The sequence below is a fragment of the Bidens hawaiensis genome, unplaced genomic scaffold, assembly GCF_021521415.1.
Source record: "Bidens hawaiensis isolate Kalapana, Puna unplaced genomic scaffold, B.hawaiensis_p1.1 tig00023841_1, whole genome shotgun sequence".
Classification (NCBI taxonomy): domain Eukaryota; kingdom Viridiplantae; phylum Streptophyta; class Magnoliopsida; order Asterales; family Asteraceae; genus Bidens; species Bidens hawaiensis.
Genome location: NW_027493754.1, coordinates 314,373 through 333,477, shown reverse-complemented (window position 1 = coordinate 333,477; position 19,105 = coordinate 314,373). Strand labels below are relative to the sequence as shown.

The 19,105-nt window shown below is 38.1% G+C and overlaps 1 pseudogene; it reads right to left on the bottom strand.

Moving 5' to 3' along the window:
• Window positions 1-291: 291 nt before the first annotated feature.
• On the bottom strand, window positions 292-642 carry LOC143568218 (auxin-responsive protein SAUR64 pseudogene; annotated as a pseudogene).
• Between the last annotated feature and the right edge of the window lie 18,463 nt (window positions 643-19,105).

The following is a 19,105-nucleotide window of genomic DNA, read 5'->3' as shown; positions in this document are numbered from 1 at the left end:
AAAAGAATCAATATAATTCTTGGATTCTTTTACAGTGCTACAAAGGACAACCTCTCTAATGGCAACTGGTTGATGAGAAAACTCAATGGAATAACCCAGTGTGTTCTACCCAAATTAACTGTCCAATGTAAGCTGACAATTTTTAACATCTCTAGTATATTTTTATAATAAATTAATAATGAATAAACTAAGACACTACTAATAACAAAATGTAGAACATCCATTTCGCTTTAACAAGCATGGGCAACTAGTTGTTGCCTTGTTTTCTTGATGAACGTTAATAAATGGATGTCAACTTTTGGTAACCAAAGATTGCAGCAAAGCTCTCTCTGCGGCTACCGCAGAGCGTTGATCGATTAAGTTGACTGCATTGTTCATGAATGAAGCATCACATGTGAACGTGATTGGTCCACAGCTTGGTAGTCCAAACTCTTCTTTTGACATTGTTAACAGCTCTCTAAAGATGTAAGTCTTGAGATGTTTTAAAGAAAATACAAATCGTTGTCCATCAAGTGTATACACAACAAAATGGCCTTTCTCAACCTTCATTCTTGAATTGGAGTTATAATCTCTAAATGCTCCAATGGTTGCCATTTTCTGGGACTTTCTGGCAATCTTGATTAACGTCTTGGTACCGATCATCGTCTACATATGTTTTCACGGGAGATATAAGTTGAGTTGATTGGATTATGATCTAAGAAACTGAAGTTGCGGTTTGTGTTATGGTTAATACGAGATCATGAATTCATGATGATTTCTATTTATATGTATATAGTAGGCCTTCAATGTGAGGGAGATATGGAGCAAAAGCACATGTCTAGTTGGCCAGTTGATTCACAACTATGAGATGGACAGAAATCGATTTTAGTTTTTTGGGCACCGAACTAAATTTGTTGAAGATCCGCTATGATGTACCGTCTGTGGTACAAAACCGCGTGCAATATGTACCCGAATTATAAACGAAGGTGAATGAAAGGACACTGGACCTTCTTGATGCCACAGCCAATTAAACTGAATTGAATTATATAATTTCCAACAAATTATCAAGAAAATATCATGAGCAAACATCATCATAATAGCAAGATATTTTGTTCAAGACAATCTTAGAAATTTATAACTTAAGCTAATTAAAACGGGAGAATGTAGATGTGTGGTGGATACAAAGGTAAAGTAGGTGTAGAGTAGAGAAAGCGTATTCACCGGTAAAAAAATTTGTATAAAAACATGTAAAATTAAAAGTAAGAAAAAAAATTATATTTAATTTTGTCTTAAAAAAATTAGAGAATTTAATGAAGAACAACGATATTAATTATTAAAGACTGGATTTGTAACACCCCGAAATCCGGACCTTTTACTTGTTGAGTTTATATGTTGACACAAATTGAAAGATTTCACTTATTCTCATAATTCATTAATTTTACGGCATTCTTTTTGAACTAAAGCTCTCCTATTCAAGGTAACCCAATGATAAAAAATAATCCTATAAAATATAATTAAAAAAATAAATAAATTACATATTAAGAAAGACGAGCTCCACCTAGCAACACTAAAAACACAAAATAACCAACCGCTAAGAGGGATTGAACATAGGGGTGATAAAAAATCGAATATGAAAACGAATCCGAAATATCCGATAATCCGAATTTGAAATATCTGAAACTTCTTGTCACACCCCGACCAAAGGCGGCGAAACAGCTGAGGCATGACATGGTTGTTTCAATGCACACGTCACTAATAAAGTAAAAATATATAAACAACTCCATTTCATTTAATGTCAAATACAACACATCTTGTTCATACAAATACAACAAAATACAAAGAAATAAATAGATCATTTAACTGATAACCTAATATAATTGTCCAAAACAAAAATAACGTCTTCAAATCTTCAATAAACCAATAATCAAACCTGTAACGTTGCAAAAAATATATTTTATCAACACGAATGTTGGTGAGCAATTCCATGATTTTTGTATATATAATATTAGGAAAAATCCACAACTCTTATGTGAAACCGTAAATAATAACAACAATTGTGGTATATAAATCATAAAATAGATGAGGCTTTTTTCTGATAGGTACCCAGTTACAAGGAGAAACGTATGATCATACTTATTGAGGGTGAGGATGAGGATGACACCAACCAATGAAAGCAATAAACATTTAGCAATTTGATCATATGAGTCATATAACACACAATCGAACAATTATTCTAAGTAACACATAACTTGAGTTGGGGGGTTTGAGAATTCAAGTCTTAAATTATTTTTATTTAAGTATGCAAGCTACCCCCAAAGTATAAAAGCAAAAACGGGGATGAAATTACTCCATTGGAATAGGTGACTTTGATAAGAAATACACATAATAATAACTTCAAGAAAGCGAGTCCATCGATTTAACGTACGCGTCATAGATTGAGAGATCTTGAGTTAATATTGAGTCTTGAAGATAAAATATAAATGATAAAATAGTTCATAAAAACAATGCTTGGGTTTTTGGGATTTTAAGTTTTATTTTACAAAATGCAGTTAAGGTTATTAAAGAATGCATAAAATAAAAATGAGTTTTACATGAAACTGGGTCTTTGATGTGTAGCTTTACTCAACATTTGTTAAGTTTTACATAGGGGAGATGGTTTAGTGCTAGCGTGTACGATCCCGTTAATGTAAGCATCACGATCCGACTTTTAAAGATATGTTCGGTTTAGTCGGTTCGGAACTTGATAAAGCACCAAATCCTAATCCATTCTACCAAACTATTTAAATATATGAATCATTTAAATAAAATAAATAGCTTAAACAGGTTTGAGAATTTTTATTAATTAAAGTCTCAAACTCGGTTTTAAACGAGTGGAAGACGTTCCGATCTTAGTATAATACCAAGTTTGGTTCTGACATAACATAATCTTAGTAATATAAATAATTTAAAGTGGAACATAAGTTAAAATGGTTAGGAAAATTTTTTAATGGTTTGAACGGTGACTAGCTCGTTAAGATGAGTAGTTCGACTTTTACTCGGTTTTTACCCAAATCTTGGTTTAAGCCAAGATTTGTTCCAACACTTCCAAAATATTAAGTAACATGAGAAATATAAAGTAAAAGATAACTAAAATGATAGGTTGAACTTTTGGTGGTTTGAACATTGACAAACTTGTTAAAACAAGTGTTCGGTTTTCCTCGGTTTTACCCGAAACTTGGGGTCAAGCCAATATTTGTTCTACACTTCCATAACAACCATATAATAACTAAAATATAGAGAAAAAGCTAGATCTAAATTGTTTGATGCAACATGGTTGCTTAAAAGTTAATTAACGTGCTTAAACGAGTGTTTGGTTTGGTTCGGCCCTTGACTCTGTATTAAACCGATGATGGTTACTACATGTCCAACACCATAGAACTAAAATATAAAGGAAAACTCAGATCTAGAATGTTTCATGGAATATGGTTGCTTAAAAGTTAATTAAAGTATTTAAACGAGTGTTCGGTTTTGGTTCGGTCCTTGACTCGGTATGAGACCGAGGATGGTTACCACATGTCCATAACCATAGAACTAAAATAAAGTAAAATTATCATATCTAAATTCAAACAAGAAAGTTAAGTGAGTAAACTTCCCGAAAACGACCGAAGCGGGCCTAAAATGCATAAATATGTGTTTGAATGCCCACAAGCCTTAAACAAAGATGAAAATGGTTTTCTCAACATAAAATAAGTTAGAACAACTAAAAATATCAAAAAACATATACCCGAAACGGATTGAAATGCAAGATTTGGTTCCGTTGATTTTTAAATTCAAACCTAAGCAAAACTAGCTAGAACAACTTGCCAGTTCAAACAATTTAGGAGGAAGAGAGGAAGATGAGCAGGAAAAAATGGTTGAGATAAACTAGCTAGAACAACTTGCCAGTTCAAACAATTTGGAAGGAAGAGAGGAAGATGAGCAGGAGAAAATGGCTGAGATAGAGGGGTATTTTTGGGAAAAGATTAGGGTTTGAGGGACTGAATAAAACGTTTGTCCCATGGATAAATCGGTAAACTTTGATGCTTTATTAAAAAATGAGTTTTGAACTTAATAAATTATGACCAGGGATAAACACTTGTTTGGAGGGTTCTCGAATAATTATGGGTTGGTTTGGATGATTACAACACGAGTTCGGGCCTTAAACGAGCTTAAACAACACAAAAACGTTAAAAATACCGATTTTGCTTAACAAACTATGGGTCGCCCCACGCAGCGGGCCAGCCCTACGTGCCACGTGAGGTGGAGGTTTTCTGCCAAACTTTGTTTTTTTTTGCAATTTAGTCCATGTTGTTCGTTTTAGATCGTTTTGAGCACAAAATAAGCGTATTAAACACCGTTAAAACTTTGGAACGAAACAAAAAGTATGAAACATGATTACAACATAAAATTCATTAATTTATTAATATTCAAAGATTCGAAAAACAAAATGGGTCTGGTTTATAATACGCAAACAAATGCAAATTGAACCGAAAATGACAAATTTCATAGTATTCCCTACTTTTGGAAATTTCGTCCCAAAAGTAGGTAGTAGATGTGATGAACAGATGCGGATACTTGTATTTCATCACGTCTTCTCATTCCAAAGTAAATTCTGCATCACGCTGTGAGTCCCAACGGACGCGGGTTCATTTGGTTCGTTTTTCATTACGATCAACAGGTCTCACAACCATTTGCATTGTCTCATCGACACTCACTTAGCCGTGGGTGTATGTGAAGATTACCCTCGGCTAAGCACTTTTTAGGTTCGAGACCTGAAAGGTAGGATGAACATCGCTAAGTTCTTGCAGTAGCTCAAGTCTATAAGCCACTTTTCCAATCTTTTCGAGGATCTTGAATGGCCTACGAAGCGGGGTGCTAGTTTTCATTTCTTTTCAAAATGGACTACTCCCTTCCAAGGAGATGCTTTGTGAAGGATATGGTCATCAACAATAAACTCAAGAGTCTTTCTCCGTTCATCGGCATAACTCTTTTGACGACTTCTAGTGGCGAGAAGATTCTTGCGGATTTGATCGATACGATCGGTAGTGTCTTGAACCATCTCTACACCGGTGATTTGAGCTTCACCAATCTCATTCCAACAAATCAAAGAAAGACACTTACGACTATATATAGCTTCAAACAGAGCCATACCAATGTTGGAATGGAATCTATTGTTGAATGAGAACTGGATAAGTGAAATATGAGAAGCCCAATTTCCACCAAACTCAATTACACGCAATCGAACAATATCCTCAAGGGTTTGGATTTTACGTTTGGATTGGCCATCGGTTTGAGGGTGATAATCGGTACTCGGATCAAGGCGAGTTCCTAAAGAATCTTGAAGCGGTTTCTATAAATAAGAGGTGTAACAAGCATCTTGATCGGAGATGACGGTAAATGATATACCATGACGGCACACAATTTCCCGATCACAGATTTGAGTGAGTTGTTCTACGGAATACTTTTATCGGTCGGGATGAAGTAAGTCGGTTTGGTAAATCGATCGATGTTTACCTAGATACTATCGTATTGCTTTGGAGCATTCGGGAGTTTGGTAAAAAAATCCATGGCATTGTCTTCACATTTCCAAACGAGAATTATGGGTTGCTCGAGTAAACCAAAAGGTCTTTAATGTTCGGCTTTAACCTTTGAGCATGTAAGACATTTTTAAATGTAAAGTGCCACATCCTTTTCATATCGGGAAACCAATAGAAGGAATGAAGATCGAACTACATTTTATTCTCACCGGGATGTTCGAAAATATTGCGACTTATGACCCTCGTCAAGGATGAAAGTACAAAGTTCATCACGATCGGGAACCCATAAATGATTGAGGAAGTAAAGTAAGCCATCGGGTTTGGTTTTGAGTTATAATTTGGCTTCACATGACATTTTTTTACATGTTGCATTCGTCTACAGAAGTGAATTAGGCTTGATATATGCGGTTTTTAAAATCGTTTTGGATGATGATGTTATGAAGCAGAACGAATATGACACTAACCTTACGACAAAAGGCATCAGTCATGATATTCGCTTTACTGGGATGGTAGCGAATTTTGCAATCCTAATTACTAAGTAATTACCCCATCAACGTTGTCTCATGTTGAGAGATTTTTGGTCGAAAATGTGTTGAAGACTTTTATGATCGATGAAAACCACACATTCCGTACCATAAAGGTGGTGTCTCGAGATTTTTAGGGCCAAATGAAGTTACCAAGTTTGAGATCTTGAGTCTTATAATTATTCTCGTGAACTTTAAGTTTGTTGTGGCATAAGCGATAACTTTACCTCGTTGCATAAGAACGCAACCAAAACCTTGGTTGAATGCATTGTCACACCCCAAGCCACAACCTAGGAGTGTGACGCATATGTTGGTACCATATTTGTAATAAATCAGAGTTACGTTTAGTTAGCGAAAGACTTATAAACATGTGGATTAAAGTTGTAAATATTTACACAAAAGTCAGGATTTTAAAAGATTCCCGATTAAGTTTAAAAGATTACTTGTTTTATATTAAACACCACCATTTAAGTTTATACAAAACAAAATCCGAGCCATTGGATGTATAAAAGCAGCACTTCGATACTTCAAGCGCTAATCTTGGTCACCTGAAAAATGTAAGAAAATACGTCAGCAACGAATGCTGGTGAATATGCTGATGCTAAAATATTTTCTTTTACTTTATTATCCCTCAAGACTACGCCTTGCCTCGGCACATCGTGTCTTAGGAATAACAAAATTAAAACAACACATTTATTAATTCGAGTATCTACACTAGGTCACCTCAACAAACACCGCAGCATTCGACTTAGTTAAGTACCCGTATGTATACACATGGTCGTGCTTCCTGCAGGAAAGTGTCCTACGACCAGGCGTGGTGCGATGTGCCCACCGCGTACTACCACATATGTAAGGATCCAGAGAAACGTATACTACAACCAGAGGGCTAGGCTTATACCCTAATTTATAACAGTTTTAGGATCACCTAGTTTCTTGTAACTAATTTTCATATAACACGTTTGACTCGTTTAAAATAAGTTTGTAAAAGTTTGGGGGTGTATTCACATTTTCACTTTGGGATCGGCTTCAAACTTTTACAATGTTAGTTTAAAATAGAGTCCCATTTGATTTTCACAATTTTCAATTTTCGTCTTTTTAATTTCTTTGTTTTTGAATCTTCTATTTGAATTGGACGTTCTACGAATTTAAGTTTTCATTTATTTCTACGTTTTTTAATGGCATAGCTAAAGATTCATCAGTTAAACATTTACGCAGATTTTAAACATGGAATACATCGTGTATCCCTTGTATTTCCTCATGAAGTCGCAAACGGTATGCAACAGTACCGATTCGTTCAAGTACCTCGAAGGGCCCAACGAATCGAGGACTCAACTTTCCTTTCTTACCGAAGCGAACAACACCTCTCCAAGGCGAGACCTTCAACAATACTTTGTCACCAACTTTGAATTCCAACGGCTTACGACGGACATCGGCGTAACTCTTTTGGCGATCACGTACCGTCTTAAGTCGTTCTCGGATTTGGAGAATCTTGTCGGTGGTTTCTTGGACTATCTCGGGTCCAGATAATTGATTGTCTCCTATTTCAGACCAACACACGTGAGTTCTACACTTTCGACAATATAACGCCTCCAATGGTGCAGCTTGAATACTCGTGTGATAGCTATTATTATACGAGAATTCCATTAGGGGTAAGTGGTCATCCCAACTTCCACCTAAGTTAATCACACAAGCCCAAAGCATATCTTCCAACGTTTGAATTGTCCTTTCGCTTTGCCCATCGGTTTGCGGATGATAGGCGGTGCTAAGGTTAAGCTTTGTGCCTTCGGCTTGTTGGAAGCTTTTCCAAAAATGAGATGTGAAACGACTGTCTCGATCAGAAGTTATAGACAACGGTACTCCATGCAAAGAACCGATGTTGTTCACATAAATACGCGCTAGTCTATCAATTGAATATGATTCATTGATGGGTATAAAGTGTGCGGATTTTGTCAATAGATCCACAATGACCCAGATTGCATTATGTTGTCGAGCTATTTTAGGGAGTTTGGTAATGAAATCCATATTTCCATACGGGAAGTTCGGGTTGTTGGAGCAATCCCGAAGGCTTTTGGTGTTCAGCCTTGAATTTTAAACATGTTAAACATTTCGCAACATGCAAAGCGAAATCCCTTTTCATCCCATTCCACAAGTAGTTTGATTTGAGATTATGATACATTTTGTCACTACCGGGGTGCATCATGTACTTGGACTTATGGGCTTCGTTCAAAATTTTCTCACACAAGTCCCCAACGATTGGTACCCAAATCCTATTTCCGATTCTAAGGATACCATCGTCACCCTTGACTAACGAGTCAATGGTGCCGTTACGTTTTTCGTCGGAGATTTGGTTTTCATTGATCGCTTGAATTTGTGTAGATTGATTTGTTCGAGGAGATCAACTTAGAGTTCTAGACGCAACGCTCGGACTCTTTTGGGCTTCTCATGTTCCTTGCGACTTAAGGCATCAGCCACGACATTGGCTTTGCCTTCATGGTAAAAAATCTCGCAGTCGTAATCATTGAGAGTTTCCATCCATTGTTGTTGGCGCATGTTGAGATCTTTTTGACCGAAAATATGCTTTAAGTTTTTCTGATCAGTGTACACGGTAATCTTACTCCATAGAGATAGTGCCTCCATATCTTAAGTGCAAAGATTTTGGCACCTAACTCTAGATCGTGAGTCGTATAGTTCTTTTCGTGTACTTTGAGTTGACGAGAGGCGTAAGCGATTACTTTCTTACATTGCATTAGTACACATCCCAAACCGGAGTGAGATGCGTCATTAAATACCACAAAGTCCTCAGTACCTTCTGGCAAGGCCAACATAGGTGTTTGGGTGAGATTTTGTTTGAGTATATCGAACGCCTCTTGTTGCTTTGTCCCCCATTCATATTTGATGTTCTTGCGAGTTAAGGAGGTTAGGGAAGCAGCGATTCAGGAAAAGTTTTCAATGAATCTATGGTAATAGCGGGCCAAACCTAAGAAACTTCGAATCTCGGTTGGCGATTTTGGGATCTCCCACTTATAGATAACTTCAATATTAGCGGGATCGACTTGAATACCGTTGACGTTGATGATGTGACCAAGAAATTGTACTTCATGCAACCAGAACTCGCATTTTGAGAATTTAGCATACAACTTCTCGGTTCTAAGAATTTCAAGAAAAGTTAGAAGATGGACTTCATGATCAGCCTTTGACTTAGAATAAATAAGTATGTCGTCGATGAATACGATAAAAAATTTATCCAAGTAAGGCTTGCAAATACGATTCATCATGTCCATGAACGCAGCTGGAGCATTAGTAACTCCAATCGGCATGACCGTGAACTCATAATATCCATACCTTGTTCGAAAAGCGGTCTTTGGGATATCCTCATATTGGACTTTGAGTTAGTGATAGCCGGAAAGAAGTTCGATTTTAGAAAAGAAGCTATCACCTTGAAGTTGGTAAAAAATATCATTGATTCGAGGGAGTGAATAACGATTTTTGATTGTGACTTTGTTTAACGCACGATAATCGATACACATACGCATAGATCCATCCTTCTTTTTGACGAATAAGATTGGTGCTCCCCATGGTGACAAACTCGGTCGAATGAAACTCCTTCATTTCGGTTGGGGCTAAGCGATATGGAGTTTTGGCGATCGGAGCAGTACTGGGAATGAGATCGATCCTAAACTCTACTTCGCGATCGGGAGGGATTCCGGGAAGTTCATCAGGAAAGACGTCAGAAAAGTCGGAGACTGTAGATACGTCCTTTATCTCCTTTGGCTTTTATTCTTCAGTGAAGTAGGCCATGTTCTAACCATCCTTGATTTAAACATTTGTTAGCCCTAATCATGGAAATTATGCTAACTTGGCCAGCGTCTTTTTCCCCTTCAATTCGAATCGTTCGTTTATCGGGGCTTGAAGTTCAACAGTTTTGCTATTACAGATGATACGGGCATGGTTATAGGATAACCAATCCATACCAAATACAATATCAAAAACAGCAAGTGCCATTGGTAAAAGTTGGATAGGCAGAATATAACCAGCTAAGTGAATTTTTCCGTTTTCAAGGGCTTCGGAGATCTTAATGATTTCGCCACTAGCAGTCTCGACGCTTAGAGTTTTATTTAGTTTTGTTAAAGTTTCGTTTAATAGACTACAAAACCTATAATCTATAAAACTTAAATTGGCACCCGAATTGAATAAAACTCTAGCATAGGTATCATTGACTAGAAACGTACCGGTAATGGTTTTCGGCATGTCAGCGGCCTTCTTTGTGTCGAGTACAAAGACCCTCGCGTTTCCCTTCTTGTTCTGGCCACTTCCACCAGCACCACCAGTCACGGGTTTGTTCTTTTGGCACTCGAAACTAAGATGGCTCATCTCTTTGCAATTGTAGCACGTCATCTTCTTTTTCCAACAGTCAGCAGCCGCATGACCCATACGGTTGCATGACTCACAAAATTTAGGAGGCGGAGCGAAGTTACATCGACCCTTGTGATACCTCTTACATGTTTTGCATGGCGTAGCGTTTGAATTGAATCGGTTTTGGTGTTGGTTTACGCCTTTGCCTTTGAATTGATTGTTTCCTCCAGCCCTTTTCTGGTCGTTAGTTGACATAACCTTCTTATCCTCCTCTTTATTGCGGATCATGCCGCCCATAAAATAACCAGCCAATTCCATCTCGGAATCAGCGGTTTGAGGTAAATGTGACCTCACCATATCGCGGATTTCCCGCGGCGGTCCCCAAATGTATCGGGTAACTTTGCTGGATTCAGGATTCACCAGCTGGAGAACCAGACGACAATATTCATGAAACTTGGTGTTGTATTCACGAAGATTCGTCCCCACGACCTTAAGATTGAGGAATTTAGTTTGGATTTGGTCGGTTTCATGCATGGAACAAGACTTTCCCATCAACATCGCTTTGAATTCATCCTAACTCAAATTGTACATCACATCTCTCCCCTTGCTCATAATCATTGTATTCCACCACTCAAGCGGTTCTCCTTTGAACATGAGCGCAGAATATTGGATTTTCTCTTCATTGGAACACTTGCTCGTTATCATTATTGTCTCCATTTCCTCAAGCCACCTCACGGTTGTGATGGCTCCTTTATCACCATGGAACTCCTTCGGTCCATAGTATTTGAAATCCTTGAATGAACACCCGCTAATCTTGAGTTTCTTAAATTTTTGCCTAACACTTCCATCAGCATTCGACTCATGAATGCTTTCTTTGATACGGGATGGGTTCGGACGAGATTTTATGGATTTTCAGGAAGGATTAACGGAATGAGAATGTTTTGAGTTTTTCGATTGAGACCTAGCAATAGACTATTCTCTAACCGCATCCTCAATCATCTTTTGTATTTGGCTCATATATTTATTAGGAATAGGTTCCTCTCGTTCGTTCTCGGGGTCTTTCCCCTTGTCTTTTATTTCTTTCTTTTTCCGCGCATTCTCGTTGTTATTACTTTGTTTAGACATTTTTCTTTTAATATATCTTTTTATATCTGAAATTTTAACAACGTTTCCTTTATCAAACATATATTTCATTACACATTTATATATATATATATATATCACAAAAGGATATATAAATTTATTTTACTATACAAACACACACATATATATATCATTCGATATATATATATATATATATATATATATATATATATATATATATATATATATGGATCATCCTATCTTTATTTCAAGAACGTTTCAACGTTTTAGTTACACATATATTTCACATAGCATAAAAGATTATAATATACACATAACTTCATATTGCATCCTTCTCCACCATCTTCAATCTTTTATGAACTTCCTCACCACTTTCGTTAACTTGTTGCACTTTCGAAGAAGTGTCTTTCCTATATTCTTCTTTTTCTCTCCTTCCATGGCCATCTTCTTCCTCCAATAATCTGTTTCGTGCAAAGCGCGGTCTAAGTGTTCTTCATACGACTGTGGAACTTCGTTGGAGTATCCATAGAGGTGGGTCGCGGTAACCCAATTTCACCATTTCATAGTGATTCCTTGGTTCTAGATACGAAACTTTAGTCATGTCGGATGAAAGGTAAAAGAAAGCTTTAGCAGTTTTGTTTTTTTCTCTGATCTCATTAGCTTGCTCTTCTTCTTTTGGGATTACGCCTTGGAACGGTGGAAAACTTGATGAAGCTGGGTTCTTGATTTTCTCGAGATATTGGACATATGGATCAACAGAACCGTAGCTTGGGTTTTGGGAAGTGAGTGATCCATCCATTGAGGTTGATATCTCATTTGGATTATCGGGATGCTCTTCTTCCAGTTCAGACTCTTCCTCAGGATCCTCCTCTTCCTCCTCGGGTTCTTCCTCTTCTTCAGGTTCTTCCTCTTCCATATGCTAAGTGGTGTTATTGTTTATCGGGAGCATCTAGAAACTTTCATAGGGCATCATTACCCTCATTCTAGGCTTGCTGGACGGTCCTCCATCATCGTTAGGTTGAGGGTTGACTTCAATGAAAGTGGAGCTTCTGGTATGCCATCGTCGTTGATCGGAGTGGCATTTCATCCAGTCGGAGGATGGGGATCTTGGTTCTTCTTTAGTGGGTAAGTTGGAAAGGAATGAATAAGATGGATGAGGTTTAGGTGGTAGGTATCCAGTTGGGTAGTACTGCGGTATTTATGATGGTTGGTATATGGGGATCTCTGTAGGATGATATGTCGGTACTTCAGCGGGATGGTACATTGGTATGGTTGGTGAATGGTAACTTGAGTGCCTTGGTGGCTCAATTCTTTGTTTTGGTGGACTATCAGGAACGTCTATTGGATATTGTTTACTTCTGGGGTAGTATACGGGTTTGGTTAAGTCATGTTCCCCATCTTGGTCAAATTATGCTTCATAGTATCCTTCACTCATATTATCCTCGGGGTAAGGTTCGGCGATTCCAGCCTCTTTAGCCTTGCGTACATAGTTCTCTATATGAGTCTTGAATGACATCTATCATTGTGGGTGGTTTAGAATGTGGAGGGAAAGAAAAGGTTACCAGCCTATCTTATCACTAAACAAATAAACAATTATTTCCTATACTTGGATCGAAGCTTGGGTATTGTATTATGATACCCAATTCGCTACGATCGATGGCTCTGATACCAACACTTGTCACACCCAACCCACGGCCTAGGAGTGTGACGCATATGTTGGTACCATATTTGTAATAAATCAGAGTTACGTTTAGTTAGTGGAAGACTTATAAACATGTGGATTAAAGTTGTAAATATTTACACAAAAGTCGGGATTTTAAAAGATTCCCGATTAAGTTTAAAAGATTAATTGTTTTATATTACAAACCACCATTTAAGTTTATACAAAACAAAATCTGAGCCATCGGATGTATAAAAGTAGCACTTCGATACTTCAAGCGCTAATCTTGGTCACCTGCAAAATGTAAGAAAATATGTCAGCAACGAATGCTGGTGAATATACTGACGCTAAAATATTTTCTTTTACTTTATTACCCCTCGAGACTACGCCTTGCCTCGGCCCATCGTGGCTTAGGAATAACAAAGTTAAAACAACACATTTATTATTTCGAGGCGTTACACTAGGTCACCTCAGCAAACACCGCAGCGTTCGACTTAGTTAAGTACCTGTATGTATACACATGGTCGTGGTTGCTGCAGGAAAGCGTCCTATGACCAGGCGTGGTGCGATGTGCTCACCACGTACTACCACATATGTAAGGATCCAGACAAACGTATACTACAGCCTGAGGGCTAGGCTTATACCCTTATTTATAACGGTTTTAGGATCACGTAGTTCCTTGTAAATAATTTTCATATAACACGTTTTGACTCGTTTAAAATAAGTTTGTAAAAGTTTGGGGGCGTATTCACCTTTTCACGTTGGGATCGGCTTCAAACACCGTCCGTGGTTCTTTCCCTTGCTATCTCGCACCTATAGTACGGGTATAACCATTTTTTTGTCGGATATACAATCCGGCTTAAGACCTTTAGTCTTATTTTATAAACTTTACCTCGATGAACCTTTAGTTCAAAATCTCTTATACTTTTAAACCTTTAGTTAAAAAGTAATTTATAAACCTTTAGTTTATTTATAAAACCCGACGTTTCTTCTTCTCTAAGAAACGTATTCTTTTTCTTTTATTATTTAAGAATAGTTATTTATTCGTTAAATAATATTTTCATAACAAAGAAGAATATATACTTACACACATATATATTTATCAATATTCAATACCTAATCTTTTGTTCATTTCTTTGTTATGTTTTCTTTTTTTTATCGATGCATCGAGTATAACCTCGACTTTAAGGTTTAAGCCTTTATAATAACATTTTATTATATTCATTTGTCGTTACGCCTACCTTCTAGAGTTTAGAAACCCTAGGAACTCGAGCAGCACTCCAACGCCGCTTGGTCTCCTTTGGCGTCTTAATCAAAGTCCCTCCTTGTCGCCAAACGATATCACTAATATTCAACACTCGTTGGCATGCTTCTCGGGATTCATCGCCATAATAACAAACACCTTCTTGGTTATATGTGGGTGGAGGGTGGCACGAACTTTGAGGAAACGGACACGTAAATCAAGGAATCGTGGCACGCTTATCGAGGTGGATCGTTAATATGGATTTGGAATTCTAGTGAGATGTTAGAGAGAAGTGAGAGAGCAGGTTTTGGTGTGCATGGAATGAGATTTCGACCTTGCTATTTATAGACAAAATCTGGTGTCCATTAGTGGTACGCGACGGCCTCCTGGGCACCCGTCGCGTACCGCGACCTAGCCCTGGACAGTCACAATGTAGGTCTGCCACGTGTGGCCACGTGGCAGACGGTGTGCCACGTGTTGACGCGTAGCGGACGATGTGCCACGTGTCGGGACACTTGGCAGACGGTGTGCCACGTTTGGACACGTGGCCGGCCACGCGTCTCGCTGTCAGACACCCCATCGCGGTACAAGATGGGTCTTTCTTCTTATCCATTGCGTAGCGCGATGGTTTAGAAAAACAAAATTTTCATTTTTAACCCTCAGGTTTGGATTTTGGCAATTTAGTCCCTTAACTTTATCTTTTTGACATTTTGAACTCGAATTTTACACGATGTTACATGCATCACAAATACGACAAATTTGTCGTTTCCTTTGGGAAGGGGTAAGATGGGAGCATTACAAAGCATATGCTTTAGAGTATGAAAAACTTCTTCTTGTTTCGGTCCCCATTCTTAGGGTTTTCCCCTGTGAGTTAATTCGGTGAGGGGTAACACGATTATAGAGAAGTGAAGAATGAAACACTGATAATACCCGACAAAACCAAGGAACGATCAAACTTCCGCAGATGTGGATGAAGTCTTCCAATCTTTGACGGCCTCTATTTTGACGGGATCTACATGAGTACCTTTATTGTTGGCGTTGTGAATATCAATTTGATAATTTGGCGTAAAGTTTATATTTTCTTAGGAGATCGATAATGGAACCTAAATGATGCTCATGCTCGGCTTTGGTTTTGGAATATATGAGGATGTCATCAATAAAGACAAGTATGAATTTGTCTAAAAATGGTTTGCAAACCAGTTCATAAGATCGATGAATACTGCGCCTGCATTGGTTAATACAAAGGGCATAACCATGAATTCTTAATATCCATATCGAGTATGAAAATCAGTTGCGCCTTGATAACCCGATCGAATATCGATTTTGGAGAAACAAGTTGCGCCTTGAAGTTGACCAAAGGGGTCGTCGACTTGAGGAAAAGGGTAATGGTTCTTTATGGTGAGTTTATTGAGCTCACGATAGTCGATACACCTGCGAAACAAGCCATCTTTCTTTTTCACAAAGAGAACGGGTGCACCCCAAGGAGAGGAGCTTGGACGGGTAAAGCCCTTATCGAAGTGTTCATGGAGTTGGTTTAACAATCTTGTTTACAACCGGAGTACCCTGGGAACAGACCGTGAATCTGTTTAAGGGAATTGTGTTAAACACAAGCCCAGTTTACTGTGTCGATTATTTCTTTTATTTTATGGTTATTATTAATACAAGATTTCTAACAAACTTAAACAGATTACTTATTATTATTCCTGTATTTTCATTTCAGAATGGAATCCCAACCCATGAGCACTGGCGTTTCTGCAATCGTGACTTCCGTTGTTGCTGTCACAACCGGTTTGGTTGCTCCGCTGCCTACGGCAGTCACGTCTCATGCTGGGAAACCGGAGAAGTTCACTGGTGTGAATTTCAAACAGTGACAACAAAAGATGTTCTTTTATTTGACCACTTTGAACCTCGTGAGGTTCTTGACTGAAACCGTTCCCCAAGTTGATGAAAGGGCAACGGATGCGCAATCATTGAGCGCGGTTCAGGCTTGGAATCATTCGGATTTCTTGTGCCGGAATTATGTCTTGAATGGCATGGTGGATGCACTCTATAATGTGTATTGTAAGGCCAAGACTGCCAAAGAATTATGGGAGTCGTTGGACCGCAAATATAAAACGGAAGATGCTGGTACTAAGAAATTCATGGTGGCTAAGTTCTTGGACTTTAAAATGATAGACTCAAAAACTGTTATGAGTCAAGTCCAAGACTTGCAAGTTATTCTTCATGATATTCATGTGGAAGGGATGTCGCTTAGCGAGACATTCCAAGTTGCTTGTATTATTGAAAAGCTACCACCAAGTTGGGTCGATTTCAAGAATTATCTCAAGCATAAGCGAAAGGAGATGACCATTGAAGATCTTATTGTTCGTCTTCGTATTGAAGATAATAAAATTGCACTAAAAAGGATTGATGGTCCTGGAACAACAAAGGCCAATGTTGTTGAACATGGCTAATATTCTAAGGGTAATAAAAATGGTTGAAAGAAAAATCATGGGAAAAGCTCCAACCTTGGTCCTAAGGGGGGAGTTTTGAAGAAAAAGAAGTTCTAAGGAACTTGTTATAATTGTGGAAAGTAAGGCAATAGGGCCAACGAATGCAAGCTTCCAAAGAAAGAAAATGCTCAACAAGTGAACATGGTTCGTGAGGTTGAGAACCTTGTTGCGGTGGTTACGGACCTCTCGATTATGGTCAACGAAGTTAACTTGGTTGGGCACAATAACAAAGATTGGTGGGTCGATACGGGGGTTAACTGTCATTTGTGCTTTGACAAAAGTCTCTTTAGCACTTTCGAAGAAGTGACTAATGGAGAAAAGGTGTTTATGGGAAACTCCGCCACGGCCGAAGTCAAATGTGAGGGGAATGTGGTTTTGAAGATGACTTCGGGAAAGGAACTCACTTTGTCAAATGTGTTGTATGTTCCCGAAATTTGTAAGAATCTAGTGTCGTGGTGGAAGTTGTACAGATATGGTTTCAATGGTGATTGAGTCTGATAAGGTCGTGTTGACCAAAAATGGTTTGTATGTTGGTAAGGGCTATGCCCTCAATGGTATGTTCAAGTTGAAGGTAATCGTGTTTAATGAAATGAATGAGAATGCTACTAGTTCTACTTATATGCTTGAGTCTTCTAATGTTTGGCATGGTAGACTAGGTCATTTTAATTTTAATTCAATTCGGCGTTTGATTAAACTTAATTGCATACCAACATTCGATATCGACTCAAATAATAAATGTGAAACTTGCATCGAAGCAAAACAAATGAGATCGTCATTCAAAAAGATTGAACGATTTACCGAACCCCTCGAGATGATTCACACCGATGTGTGTAATCTAAAAGCAATTCTTACTCGTGGTGGGAACAAGTACTTCATCATGTTCATTGATGATAGTACAAGGTATTGCTATGTTTACTTACTTAAGTGTAAGGACGAGGCTATTGATAAGTTTATCTTATTTAAAGACGAAGTTGAGAATCAACTAAATCGGAAAATTAAAAGAGAATGGAGTGACCGAGGAGGCGAATATGTTTCACCTTTTATTGACTTGTGTGAAAAAGAAGGAATCATACATGAAGTCACGCCTCCTTACTCCCCTCAATCAAATGGCTTAGCGGAACGTAAGAACCGAACCTTAAAAGAAATGATGAATGCCATGATGATAAGTTCTGGGGTAAGCCCGGAAATGTGGGGGGGGGAGCAATTTTATCGGCGAATTATGTCTTGAACATGATACCGAATAAGAAGAAAGATCTAACGTCATATGAGTTATGGACGTGAAATAAACCATCATATAAATACTTGCGAGTGTGGGGGTGCCTAGCCAATGTAGTGGTGACTCCACCAAAATGCCTACTAATAGGACCCAAAACCGTGGAAAGTGTATTTATAGGATATACCCGTCCCGGTGGTGCATTTCGATTTCTTGTGCATGATTCCAAGAACCCCAGAATAAATAATAGCACCATAACAGAATTAAAGGATGCATCATGGTTTGAACATATGTTCCCATGTTTGGATAAAGGAAAACCGAGCTATTCTATACCGGTTGAGGAAAGTATTCAAAATTGAGAGAACGTCATAGAGACCAAGATCTAGCTGCTAATACGATACATCAACACGAAATCGATACTTTAAATATATACTTTATTGATAAATAAGGATGAATACATTAGAGAGAATAATAAATTATGGAGAGGATAACTTAGATCTATGTACAAGTTCTCTACTAAATTATGAGCATGAGCTCCCTATTTATAGGCTATTTTACGATATACATTAAATACAAATACTAGACCGCCTATAACTTATTCGATCGCTACAGACACCAAAACCGTGCACTAACAAAAACGAGAGTACTGGAGATGAACCTTGGGAACAATCTGAGACAGAGGAGGTTGAAATCAGAAAAAGTAAATGGCAAAGGACTGAAAAATCCTTCGGCCCTGCTTTCCTCACCTACATGGTAGAAGAGGAACCTCAAACGCATCAACAAGCGGTGAATTCCGCTGAACCTCAATGGAGGGAGGCCATCAAATGTGAGATAGATTCTATCTTACAAAATTATACATGGGAACTAGTGGATCTTCCTCAAGGGTGTAAACTACCAGGATATCGATGGATCTTCAAGATGAAGATGAAACCTGATGGCCCCATCGATAAGTATAAGGCAAGGTTGGTGATCAAAGGATATA